Source organism: Nothoprocta perdicaria, unplaced genomic scaffold (genome assembly GCF_003342845.1).
Source record: "Nothoprocta perdicaria isolate Ctin4 unplaced genomic scaffold, notPer1 scaffold_144, whole genome shotgun sequence".
Lineage (NCBI taxonomy): Eukaryota > Metazoa > Chordata > Aves > Tinamiformes > Tinamidae > Nothoprocta > Nothoprocta perdicaria.
Genome location: NW_020454583.1, coordinates 810,487 through 822,390, shown reverse-complemented (window position 1 = coordinate 822,390; position 11,904 = coordinate 810,487). Strand labels below are relative to the sequence as shown.

Genomic DNA, 11,904 nt, shown 5'->3' with positions numbered 1-11,904 from the left:
CTTCTATACCAGTGTAATCCAGTAACTGTTCATGAATCACTAAAACACCTATTTCAGACAAGGTTAGTTGTGCTCTAGGTGGCTAAATTGTTCTTGAAAACAGCAATCAAGGGTCTTATGAAGGCTGAGCAGCACACAGCATGGTTATTGCCCTTCTCAAATGCATCAAGGAGTAGAGTCTCTGCTTAAGAGCAGTTTCTAAAAGAAGGAATGGGGAGCTGTACCTGCAGCCTTTCTTCATACGAGCTCTCCTCAGCAGATGAGATGGCCTAGAAGGCCCTCTTGGCCATATGCCAAGGCAGACAAATTTGGAGGCTGTAGGGGGAATATGCTTTGGACACTGCTTTGGACTTCCAACATCAGCATCCAACGTGTTCTTTTTCCATCTGGTGATGAATTCTTGAAAGAAATAAGAACACAGCTGTGCTTAGAAACAAGCTATGTTTGAAACATACTTTAAAATTATTGATGAATCTGTGTGTTTCATTTGCTCTATGATCAAAAAAGGCATGTAGTTTAAGCAGCCTGCTTTAAGCAGCAGTAGCACATAGGGTACGCCATCTAAGAAAAATGGGAAAATAAATTGTCCTCTGGCTGTATTTAAAAATGAGTGGAGATTGCTTCAGTTCAGGTAACATTTGAAAGTTATGTCTATCTCAGTGGTAGATGGAAAAAAAAAAGAATATTCGTTCACACAGTCAAAGAAGACAAGCTTTTATTCTTGATTTTGAAACCAAAAAGACACCTTGTAAATGAAAAGTGTTGGTTGGAATGTGAGGTAGACATGTAGACAGACAGATAGATATACTTTGTGTAAACAGAGAATATCTGCTGAACTGATAGCAAACTAGCAAATTAATTCAGAGGCAATAATTCATGAAAGACTAAGATAATAGACTCGTTATGAAAAACTGGTTTTTTTCTAACTATTATAATAGTTATAGAGAGTTATAGAGAGTATATAGAGAACTATTATAAAAACTGTATAACCATATGAAGTAGTCAACATTTCAGGTTTATAGAGATCCCTTCTGCTATTCAAATTACATCATGCTGATTTTGGTAGCAGTTGTACAACCACATATAAAAATAGTCCTTACATCAAAGAACTCACTAGGACTACAATCCCTAGGCGCCAGGTTATTTTAGGTTGCTTCTTTTKCTTCCTTGGTTTCATGAAACAAGGGAGAAGATATTTTTAATATAGTCACATGGTGAAAGAGGGGAAGGGAGGCAGAATGGCCAGGCAGAATGAAAGATGTTGAAAAGAGATCCAGTTCTTCTGGGGACCTGGTAGGAACTTTGAGTTAGAGCTGGTGAGAGCCCTAAAATTGCCTAAAAAATCAGCTCCACTGAGACTAATAGACATCTAACCTCCAAAGCTGAATGTGTACTCCTGTGCCTACAGTTCTTTATGTAATGCACATGGAGACTCAGCTAGCTCAGGGCAAAATCCACTTAAACCAYGATCTATTAACCATTTCCTACTTTTTGCATCAGGCAAGTCATGCTCTCAGCAGACTGAGGACTCTTAAGGGGTTCCCTCACATCACACCAACTCATTGACTCTAATASTATAGAGAATCCACTTACAGTTCTCAACTCATTAGGTCTCATTCAATCTTGCGACAGAATAAAAGCTAAAGTCGGGGCCACAGAAAATAAGAAGGTTCCAAGACATACTTACATACCAATTGCAGATATAGCAAATAGGACAAAACTTACTTTCAACTTATGCAATTTTCAGTTGAATGTCCAAGAGACCATTAAATTCTGGATTTAGAGGGTGATTTTTTAAGGTTTCTTGTGAAAAACTGGAGAAAGTCCTGCATAAAGTGATGCAATTTCCCTCAGAATAGCCAGAAAAGAATCTACTTTGACATTCATGGCCCTCTGTTCCCAACCCTTAATTCAGATTAGTGCAACACYGGCACCTGTTCATTTGATTAATCAGCATATGGGTTAGCACTGCATTTATAACACATCACTCTTATGAATTTAGTCCTTTGAAACTCACTTTCCTTGCTTTTAACTTGTACTTCAAGGAATTCACCCCATTTCTTGCATAAGGCTCCTTACTGCCTTGACAATGTCCACACTCGTAAAAGGCATGTTTTGTATGTGCTCCTACTAACCTCACAAGGAATGGAAAGACTGCTAARAAGTGTATTCTGAAAGAGGGACAAAGTATTAAATATTGAAACATCTGATTCTGGATTGCAACTCCTTAGCTCCTGTCTTCCTCTTCCTGCAGGATTGGACGGAGATAGTGGAAACTGCTAACTTAAATAAGAATGATTTTTGTATCCAAAATAAGCATTGGGTAGGCAGATTATGAATAGAGCTTCCTTAATTTTATTAGGTTGAATTAGAATTATMTAAAATATATGATCACTTCTGCTGATGGAGGTTTTACAAAACATTACACCAGGTCTTATTTGGAAAACTAGATGGCCAGATGATAATTATCCTATTTTCATTTCTACATTATTGCCAGTGGAGGCTCGGTTATTGCAATCTAGAAGAGATCAACACCTCATAGGGCTCAAAACAAATTGAACTAGCAGAGTCCAAAAAAATCTGGCACGAACACTTGTAACAGTGACTTGTATTAATTTGTTCCAAAGACGTTTCTCACCTTCTAGAAATTGTAAATTGGGGAGATGTCCTTTTTCATTCAGCTAATGAAACACCATACACATCAAAAGGATTAAAATAAAAAACCCTGCCTTATTTCTAGTGATTAATTTCAAATGATAGAACTGAATAGGTCAAAAGTGAAGTATTTAAATGGATAAGTCAAAGATCTGAGCTGTAGAGTCTGCTTGCTTTGGCTTTGCTGCAGAGATATATAAAATTCAGCACTGGCTAATTCATTCTGTACTGGCTACATCACTGTATTCAGAACTCTTTCCTCCTATGCTAGCTTATGGTATAAAAAGAAAAGCCCATCATCTGAGGCGGAAGCAGTACCCAAGGATAGACTCAGTCCTGCAAACAGAAATTGTATAGTAAGGCATTGTGAATATAAATCAAAGAGTCATTACACCAAAACACATTTTCAGGTTCTTCTTTTAGCCTGCCTATTTTTTCTCCCTCTTACCTAATGAATATGCATATCTCTGTGAGTTTCCAAGTCAAGAGATGGGAAAGATGCATTTCCAAGAGCAGTGAGCCTCATCTCATGGGTATACAGCAAGGCTATCCAGACCCCTCTCCTTGGCACATATTATAGCTATCTCCACCATGCATGTCTGCATATATCCTCTAGCTTGGATAACCTTAACCAAGACCTCAGTGCAAGTTTTACCAGCTCCGCTAAGAGGTCTAGTTAAATCCACTCCACATATGGTGCTGGGATGTGATGTCTACCTTAAAAACCCAAACCATCCCAAATTTTCCTAGTGCTCCCTCTCCTCTCACTTGTTCGCATGTGTGCGCTCCGTACCTCACTCTTCACACAAATAACCCTGGTTTATTCTCACACTTGCCCAACATCTAAGCTTAGCAATGTGTGGGGAGGAAGTAAACCTGAGCCAGCTGCCAAACACAAATCTTTAGGTTACTGACCTTCCTGACTGCCTTTTTATGGCATTCTCAGCACCTGCATTTAGCAGCCCCCATCTGGAGCTTTGAGCACTTGAACCCATAGGATTTATCAAGACTGTACTAGAGGGGCTGTGAAAGCTGGGAAATAGCAAAGGGTTTGTGCCGTTATATCAGCTATTTCACTAAGGACAATTCTATGTGTGGTCTGAGATCAAAACAGTCAGGAAGGTCAGGAATTTACTTATAGGGGTTCTTCAGCTCCCAGTGAAGATCAATTGTCCTATAGATAGCATCTTAACTAAATGAAGAAGAGAAAGCAATCTCTTCTAAAAGATGTTTCTTTGTCCCTGGTAGTAAAATGTAATTTTTTTCTTAAAGTACATGACCATGTGCATCATTTCAGAAATCCTTGACAGCTGGATTTTGAATACAGTTTTTGTTTAGTCGTAACTATTTCTATTCAGAGACCACACAGAGTACTTGAGACCATAARTGTATAAATGTAGCCTACACTAAAACTAGATTAATATGAAGAGTGTTTACAGGGCAGCCTGTAAATGTTTCACAGATTTTCATAGGGTCTCAAGATTAATTTAGTTGTTAAAAACCCTAGTCTACATTGCTTTACAGATTGAAAAAAAAAMCAAAGATGCTCAATAATTTCCTTAAAACAGGACTCTAATTTTTAGATATGGTTATTTTCTTCTTTAAAAAATGAAAATGGGAAGTAATGTCTTTCAGATGCTTTGTATTGCTTTGAAATGTCCGAGGACATGCAGTAATGTCACACAGAAGTCAAATTAATGGCCTGACAGATGGTTTTTACTTGCACTTTCTCTCTAGCTGCTGGGTTTTGGAAATGAAGACTGCATGATGTGCAGGCATAAGTAGAGGCTCCTCCAGTTCATTTTGTGTGAGAATGGGGGCTGCGCAGCTGGAACTACGGAGCCACTGAACCACTGAACGCACCCAAAACGTCCCGCAGGTGGATGGCACCTTTCCTGCCCTGCTCCTGCAGAGAGCACTGGGTGTGGGCAGAAAAAAAGGGTTCTCAGCTTTCCTTTAGATCTCTTATCACTGGCATTGTTCTCACACTTTTTGAGAGAAACATGGATAATTAAAGCTTTGGCTTTAAGATATTTGGGCGCAGCTTTCTAGTTTCAACACACTGGGTTTTTTACCTTTCCCCTTTCCATATAACTCCTCGTTTTCTCCTGTACATTTTTTCAGCTTCTAGGGCCACAATTAGTTGTTTCTCAAGAAGCTGGCACTGCCTGCTTTCCTCTCAAGTTTTGCCAGAACCGTTAGTAACTGCAGGAAGAGCAGAACTAATGAAGCCTTGTTGCCAAAGAATGTGTGTCTTATGGTTGRGTTGTTTCATACCTAATCAATTGTGAGCTATGATCAAATTTCTTCTCACAGTCACAGTGTTCATATATCTTTCTCTCACATAGATTCTTTGTTTCTTGATAAAACTTGAGCATAACCTATACTTTTTTCATGCACTTATTTCCAATAAATGTACAGGGAATCTAATATCCTGAGACCTGAGATGAAACAAGACAGTGATTAAAAAATTACTGGGGACAAGACAGATAGGGGAGCAGGGAGACAGAGAGACATAAAGAAATGCAGGGGTGTGTACATATACATATACATATACAGGCACATACACAGGCTAAAAAAAAAATCACAGCCTTCACCAGCACATTGATTAGAGCAAAATGTCTAATAGCAACTCATCTTTCTGATGCTGTGGATTCTCTTTAGGGATCTAGTTTAAGCTACCCTGTCAGGAGACTTACTGTGCTAATATATTGTATGTAGCTTGCCAGGAGTGAATCCAGGATAGTCAGCTTGGGAAGTCACTCTCTGCGTGTGCTGGGCAAACTTGAACATCTGCTGAAACTGCCAGTACCACTGAATCTTTAACAGGTTAGAGATTGGCATCCTGCTCATAGCTAGACACCATATCACAAGGAGAGCGTTTTCTAGGCTTTTTTGATCTATATCCTTTCCCACACCTCAGATATAAGTTTATTGATAATAAGCTTACCTCTTCTCTGTACCTTTTATAGAATCATTCAAAGCAATCCACACACTGAAACTTTGGGATCTAACAGTATTTCTCAGATGGGTTTCAAGTATACATTCTTTCACCGGCTTCAGCTGATTCCTCCTTTATTTGCCATTTGTTCCAAACTATTGCTTCTATAGGAAAAAAGATATGATTGAATAAGACAGTATAAGACAGTGACCATGTGATTTTATGATTCTGTGTAATATATGGTACTCAATCGCTGGACTAAGTGGCTTAGTTTAACTGCCAAGCATAAAGCCCATCATACTGTAAACTTGTTCATTTATAAAACATTTCCAGGAGGCATTGGAATAAAAGAACAAGGTAACTTTCTGATAATTATTTTCATGTTAATATTATAAACGCTGTTTGCATTAGACCTTCATTGTCTTTCACTTCTTGCTTTCAATGAGCACTGCAACAAGGAATATTAAATCTTCAGTTTCAAGCAGAACGTATAAATTTGCACCTAAGGATTATCAGGATTTTTTTTTTATTAGTAAGTTTTATACTCCAAAGTTCTCACTGCTTTTATATGATTTGGAAATGTGCTCCTTAGACCAGCAATGAATTTATGTTCTGCATAACAAAAAAAAAAAAAAAAGCTGTTTTGTTACATTTGTTAGCTTGCTGAGCTACAACACAATCTGAAAATTCATTTAATAAGTATTCACTGGGGAAATTTACTGTTTATACAAGACTATAAATTAAATTTGGAAGGCAGGAAGGAAAGTTTATTTGGTTAAATCTCATTACCTTCTGGAAAACCTATCTGGAAATTCCTAATTCTCCTTACTTCAAAACAGAAATTTGATACTGTAACATTATTGTGACCATAGGCTATACTTCTAAGGCCTCTAACTGCAGARGAGAATAAGATTACACAATAAGAAGCGTGTTCATTAGAGTCTTTGTTCACATATTTCTGTTGAGATGACTGTAGTCAGCTCATACATAGGTACCTGCATTTGTCTAGTTTTGTGTCTATTCAGCTGTATACAAAATCAGAACAAAAGTGTAACACAARGAACAACAGCAAAGGAAAATATTTGGGTCTTGCTTTTGTTCGCTTCATGATCTTTCATGATATAAACATCTCTGGTTTGTTTTGCATTAAAAGTTGASGCCCTCTTAACTCCATTTTGTTTAATTTTCCCTGAAAGACTCTCGCAGTGAATGGTGAATTGTAGCAATTATAACACGGCAAAGATCAAAGAGGTGAAACTTGCACAATGACAGGAAAAGACACACCTGGCAGCCTGACTGAAGGCTGTGTTTATTTGTGCGGTTATGCCAGTTTCAGGCCAGTACAGTGCAGCAGTAGCTATGTTTCTGAACAGAACTCATTGACCTCGGCGATGCACTGCAGTGCCACGTCTGTTCTGCTTCCAGTGCTTAAGTTGGGGTGTCCAGAGCTGGCTTGGCTGCTTCTGCACGGCAAGGCACTGTGCTGTGTGTGAGCATAAGCTTCGTGCCTGTTACTCCCTCACCCTGCCGTCACGCACGTCTCCGCTATGCCATTCCACCCAGGAAGAAAAACRCTGTCCTGTGCGGGGAAAGGGAGGATCTGGGACTGGTGAAGCCGTAGGTCTTGGGTGTTCTTCCTCTGTCAATCATCTCACCTCTCCATCATTCACACTAGAGCTAGGRAGAATTGTGGAAAAAGAGTAACATGAAACATCAAGACTTTATTCTTAGGGATTAGGTGCACTCCAAATACATTTCAGCTGGGCTGTGAGAATGACTCCTCTACCTGGTGTCTGTCTGTAAATTCAACCTTACCAGTTCTGTAACACCTTTAATGACTTTATTTCCTGTCTTATTGGCAGCAGTTAGAGTAKCTGAACAGCACTAAGAATCTTTCACCTCAGAGGAAAGAAAGGAATAGCTAGATCCAGACTGCAGAGCAGACGTGCTCTCCAGCCRTGATCCTCCACCTGCCCAACATTTGCCCCTTTTTCACAAATAGGCTTATAATCCTCATGTTGCTCTTACACCAAAACACTATCACTCAGGTGTCTTGAAAATCCTGAAGCTGGTGTGAGCAATAGAAAAGCAGATCCTTAATATAAAATGCTTAAGGTCACACTTAGTTAACATTATTTCAAGTAAATATGCAGAAGAAAAATGGTTTTCCTGTCACCAGTGTTGTAGTGGCCAACATAGCTTTTCAGCATAAGCCCTTTATTTTATTTATTTATTTATTATATTTATTTATTATATTTATTTATTTATTTTAACTGAGAGTCCTCAGAAACTACATCACATACATGTTACATGCATATATATGCTTAGTCTATAACTATATGGGTTTATTCTTGTTCTTGCTCACTTTCTGGGACATGGATTCTGAGGAATAGAGATATATATTCCATCATACAAAGAAGGCTCAAGTCAGCTATTAATTCTAACATGATCTGGACTGAATCCAACCCTAACTAAAGCTATTCAAAGTCAGTGATTTCCCAAGTACTGCAGGGTGGCACCATGCCAATTAAAAACCTCCAAAGGACTTGGGGAAATTATTAAATGTAAAACAGCAGTGAATGATTAACTCACTTGCTGACCTACCCCACCAAGCTTGCTTCTTTGATGGATGATACAAGAATTTTGTGGAGGGGAGGGGACTGCGGTTTCAACTACTCCAAGCTTGAAGTTTCTATAATCAGTAACTTAGCCACAGTGTTTGYTGCTCCATTCTGGCCCAAGCACAAGAGAACCCAGTTTGTCACCTTCTGCACTTTCAGAATAGAAATAGCATCTCTCAACCTCTTTCCAGCTTTGAAAACATACAGGGTTCTCTTCTGTTGCCTTAGAGGAAAAATGTGTTATGCAGAATAAGTACCCTATGTAGCAGCCAATCTATGGAAATTGTTTAAGACTTTTTTTTCTACTCAGTAAATAAATTTCAAACTGGAGCATTAAAGGCAGTTTTCAGGGTAGTTTTGTAGTCTGGATATCTATGTTCTTGGAAATGCTCATTTTATGGTCTCCTCRGCTTCCAGAGAATGACATAATCTTGTACAATTCACACATGATGCCTATGGAATGCCTAGTGYAGGCAACCTACGGATTTCAGAAATATAGTTGTTTGCTTATTCTTTATAACAGCTGACTAAATCAATAACTCATTAGATGAACCTACTACCTGCAAATYCTTATTTAAGTAGCCATTCCCATATTATGGTTTGCCCTCTATTTGCTAGCTCACATTCACTGGAAGATCTGTCTCTTACTTTGTTTGATCTCAARGTCTTGGATAGTCTCAATTCTGCATTCATGCAGTAGCTAGGACAGTTGTGATCCAGGCCTATTTGAAACTGTTTACCGCTATCACCATCCAAAATGACATATAATAACTCTCTGAACTTAGAAGGGTTTTTTTTTCCCTTTGAGATGCTAATGTTGAAGGAATTGATGCTGTTCCCAGAACTGTGTGTTCTCTTTTCATTAGACTTRGAAAACAAAAACAACAAAATGCCTCTAACTTTCCCTGAAAAGAAACACTGCCAGTTTTAACTCATACTTCTGTATTACTTTCCTTCCTCACGGTGATCCGTTGCTAAAAGTAGGTGTGGCCAAAAATATTTTTATTTCAAGCTTTTTTTTTTCTTTTTTTTTTAAATGTTTTTACATTTTTTATTATCTGTGCATACACTAACATCATGAGTTTTCCAAGAATATCTAGGGCTTTGTATTGTGGCACCTATGCAGTAGGCACGTGTTACCTGATAGAAACAACCGAGGATTTACTCAAGTACGATAAAGGTACCCAAAAATTCCTCTCACACGAGTACCAGTAGCTGTAGGACATGCAGGACACAGCTGGATTGGGAGCGAAGGCCTGCACAGCTGTGCACCTTGGCTCCACTCAGCCTTGGCCAGCTCAGAGGCCAAAGCTACGAGCGATGACAGTAGTGTGGGAACAGGTGCCTGCTCATGCGGCTCTTGTTCCTTTGTGCCTTTTTCAGGGCTTTGCATATCACTGCCTTATCTCATACACAGAGTTCGGTCTGCCTGGCTCTCAGAGGGTCCATTTCTCTTTCCCAGATCACAAGGTGGAAAGCCAGGGACAGARAGACAGGATTTTGACTGAATTTCTGCATGGCAGAAGTCTCCCTCATGCGGTATAATGCGGGGCTCGTGTGCAGATTAACGCAGCAGATCTTTTTTCCCTTTGCTTCTGGAAAAGCAGCTGGCTGACTGCACAGTTCTGATGAGGTCAGGCATCAAGGAAAAATACATTGTGGGGGTACTGCTAATTCTAAGCTCATGCTGGACGTTCAGGTAGACAAGTCTGCTTCTTGACGTGTAACACACTCGTAAGGGTCAGCGCTCGAGTCCACAGGATCTCTTCGTCTTTCTCTCAGCACATTAGGCAGCCACTACACATAAGCACTTCTGCTGCTGATGCCAGTCCTTGGCATCAGATTGGGAATGTGACCAGCTGTATCCTGAAATAAGTATCGCTGCTGTTGGCCAACATGTGCCTGCAGACTCTGGTACTGTTTACAACGTACATGTCTATAATTACTGAGTCCTGACGGACAGGCTCGCCCTCCTGTTAACTCAGCAATGCTCTGGGTGCCCTGGAGAGTGACAGGGACACAGCAACTGGCCCTGCTGCCAAGGATGACAATCAGCCAGCCCTGTAAGGAGCCAGGCCACGCTGCTTCCCACAAGTCCGACCTCCACCTCCACAAAGCTTCATGGTGCTTCCTGATCCCCTTTCCTCCTTTTCCCATCCCCACATGTTGCATCCTGCCTCAACCCGCTGCTGCTGTAAGATTAGTCTGATTGCCATGCCAAGAAGGGTGCCTCAAGGAGGCAGCTTGACAGAGCAGTGGATTGTGCAGCCTAATTTAGGGCAGAGTAACTGTTAAAAATGTCTTGCCAACCCCTAAAGGCTTGTAGAATAGGTGTTGTGCTTGTGGATGCCATTATTTAACAAAATGTTCTGCCATCCAATTTAAGCAAAATTCAGATGAGAACAGAGTTCAAGCCGCAGGGCTCGYCTCATTAACAGATGGAGTAATATTCCAGCAATATTATCCACCTTTTACAGCACTGCTGCTGTGCAGCTTTTTGATGGATAAATATTCTCCAGGTATAAAATTCTTACTATGCGATTGATTGCTTCTCAGATAAATCTGATGCTCAATTATGTTTTAAATGATTATATTTTTATTGATGCATTTCTATTTTTCTCCACATGGCCACAAGCAGTGAAATAAACACACAGGCAAAATATGTCAAGTATAAGYCAAAGGTGGAACAAAAGTCAAGAGGAAAAGCGGGGAGAAAAAGATAGGAAAAGAGGAAAAGAGTAATTAAAGCACAGGATTAGGTGTTAGGAAATGTCATTTTTCATGGCTTCCTGAAAAAAAGTTAGAAAACTTATCCTCTCTGGACTGAAGTGTGATACTCTTTGTCACATTGAGCTTCCGCGTGTTTCCTTTGAAAGCAAACACATTTACCCAACTTTTCATATATTTTGACTCCTCATAATAAGGTGGAGTTAACTCCTGCTAACTATGTGGGTCTTTGCTTGACTTAAGTCCTAGTTTCCTCAGTGTAAACAGCTCTATCAATCTGCTGTGATGTTAAATGATTAAAACTAGGCATTTAATTCAAGAACATTTGTTCCTGCAGCCTTCTCCTCGAGATCAATGTGAGAAAGAACATCCCGATTCAGCAAGGCCATGAAGCTCGTACCACTGATTGGGAAGCCTGGGTTATGCAGGAAGGTTTCCATTCAGATTAAGTAGCTGCACTGTACTGAAGGGTGATATATATATATATATATATACACACACATACATATATATATACACACATACATATAAGCATGTTTTGACATGCAGCAAAGTTGCCTCTAGAGAAATGTAAGCATGCAGCTTTTAGCAAGCCACAAGAACTTCAGATGGAATTGCTGCAGAAATCTAAGTCATTCTGAAGCAACTTAAGCCTGGTCAGAGATAATGAACAATTAGAAAGGTTTTTGGGAAAAGAAAAACCTCAAACATTCATTCAACCATAGCAAAGGGCAGTGTGGAGAGCAGGAAACACACAGTATTCTGAATGAGGCCAGCGCAGCTTGGCGCACATCGGGTGCCACACAGGCGGGTGCACAGGGTGGGTGCCCCATCTGCTGCACCCACAAACCCACTCGCCAGCTGCCAAGGCCCCAGAGGGCTGCGGCGAGGGCCATTCTCTTCTCACACTAAGCAAAGGCTYCTAAGGCTTCGCTAGGGAGAGAGGTGGACGAAGGAAAA

General features: G+C 40.0%; 1 long non-coding RNA gene across 1 annotated transcript; it reads right to left on the bottom strand.

The window, feature by feature from the left end:
• Positions 1 to 241: 241 nt before the first annotated feature.
• Positions 242 to 6,944, bottom strand: LOC112943341. Its single transcript, XR_003248556.1, has 3 exons — positions 6,881 to 6,944; positions 5,606 to 5,760; positions 242 to 399 (listed from the first exon to the last, which is right to left on the bottom strand). It is a non-coding gene; the product is annotated as an uncharacterized LOC112943341 (long non-coding RNA).
• Positions 6,945 to 11,904: the final 4,960 nt, after the last annotated feature.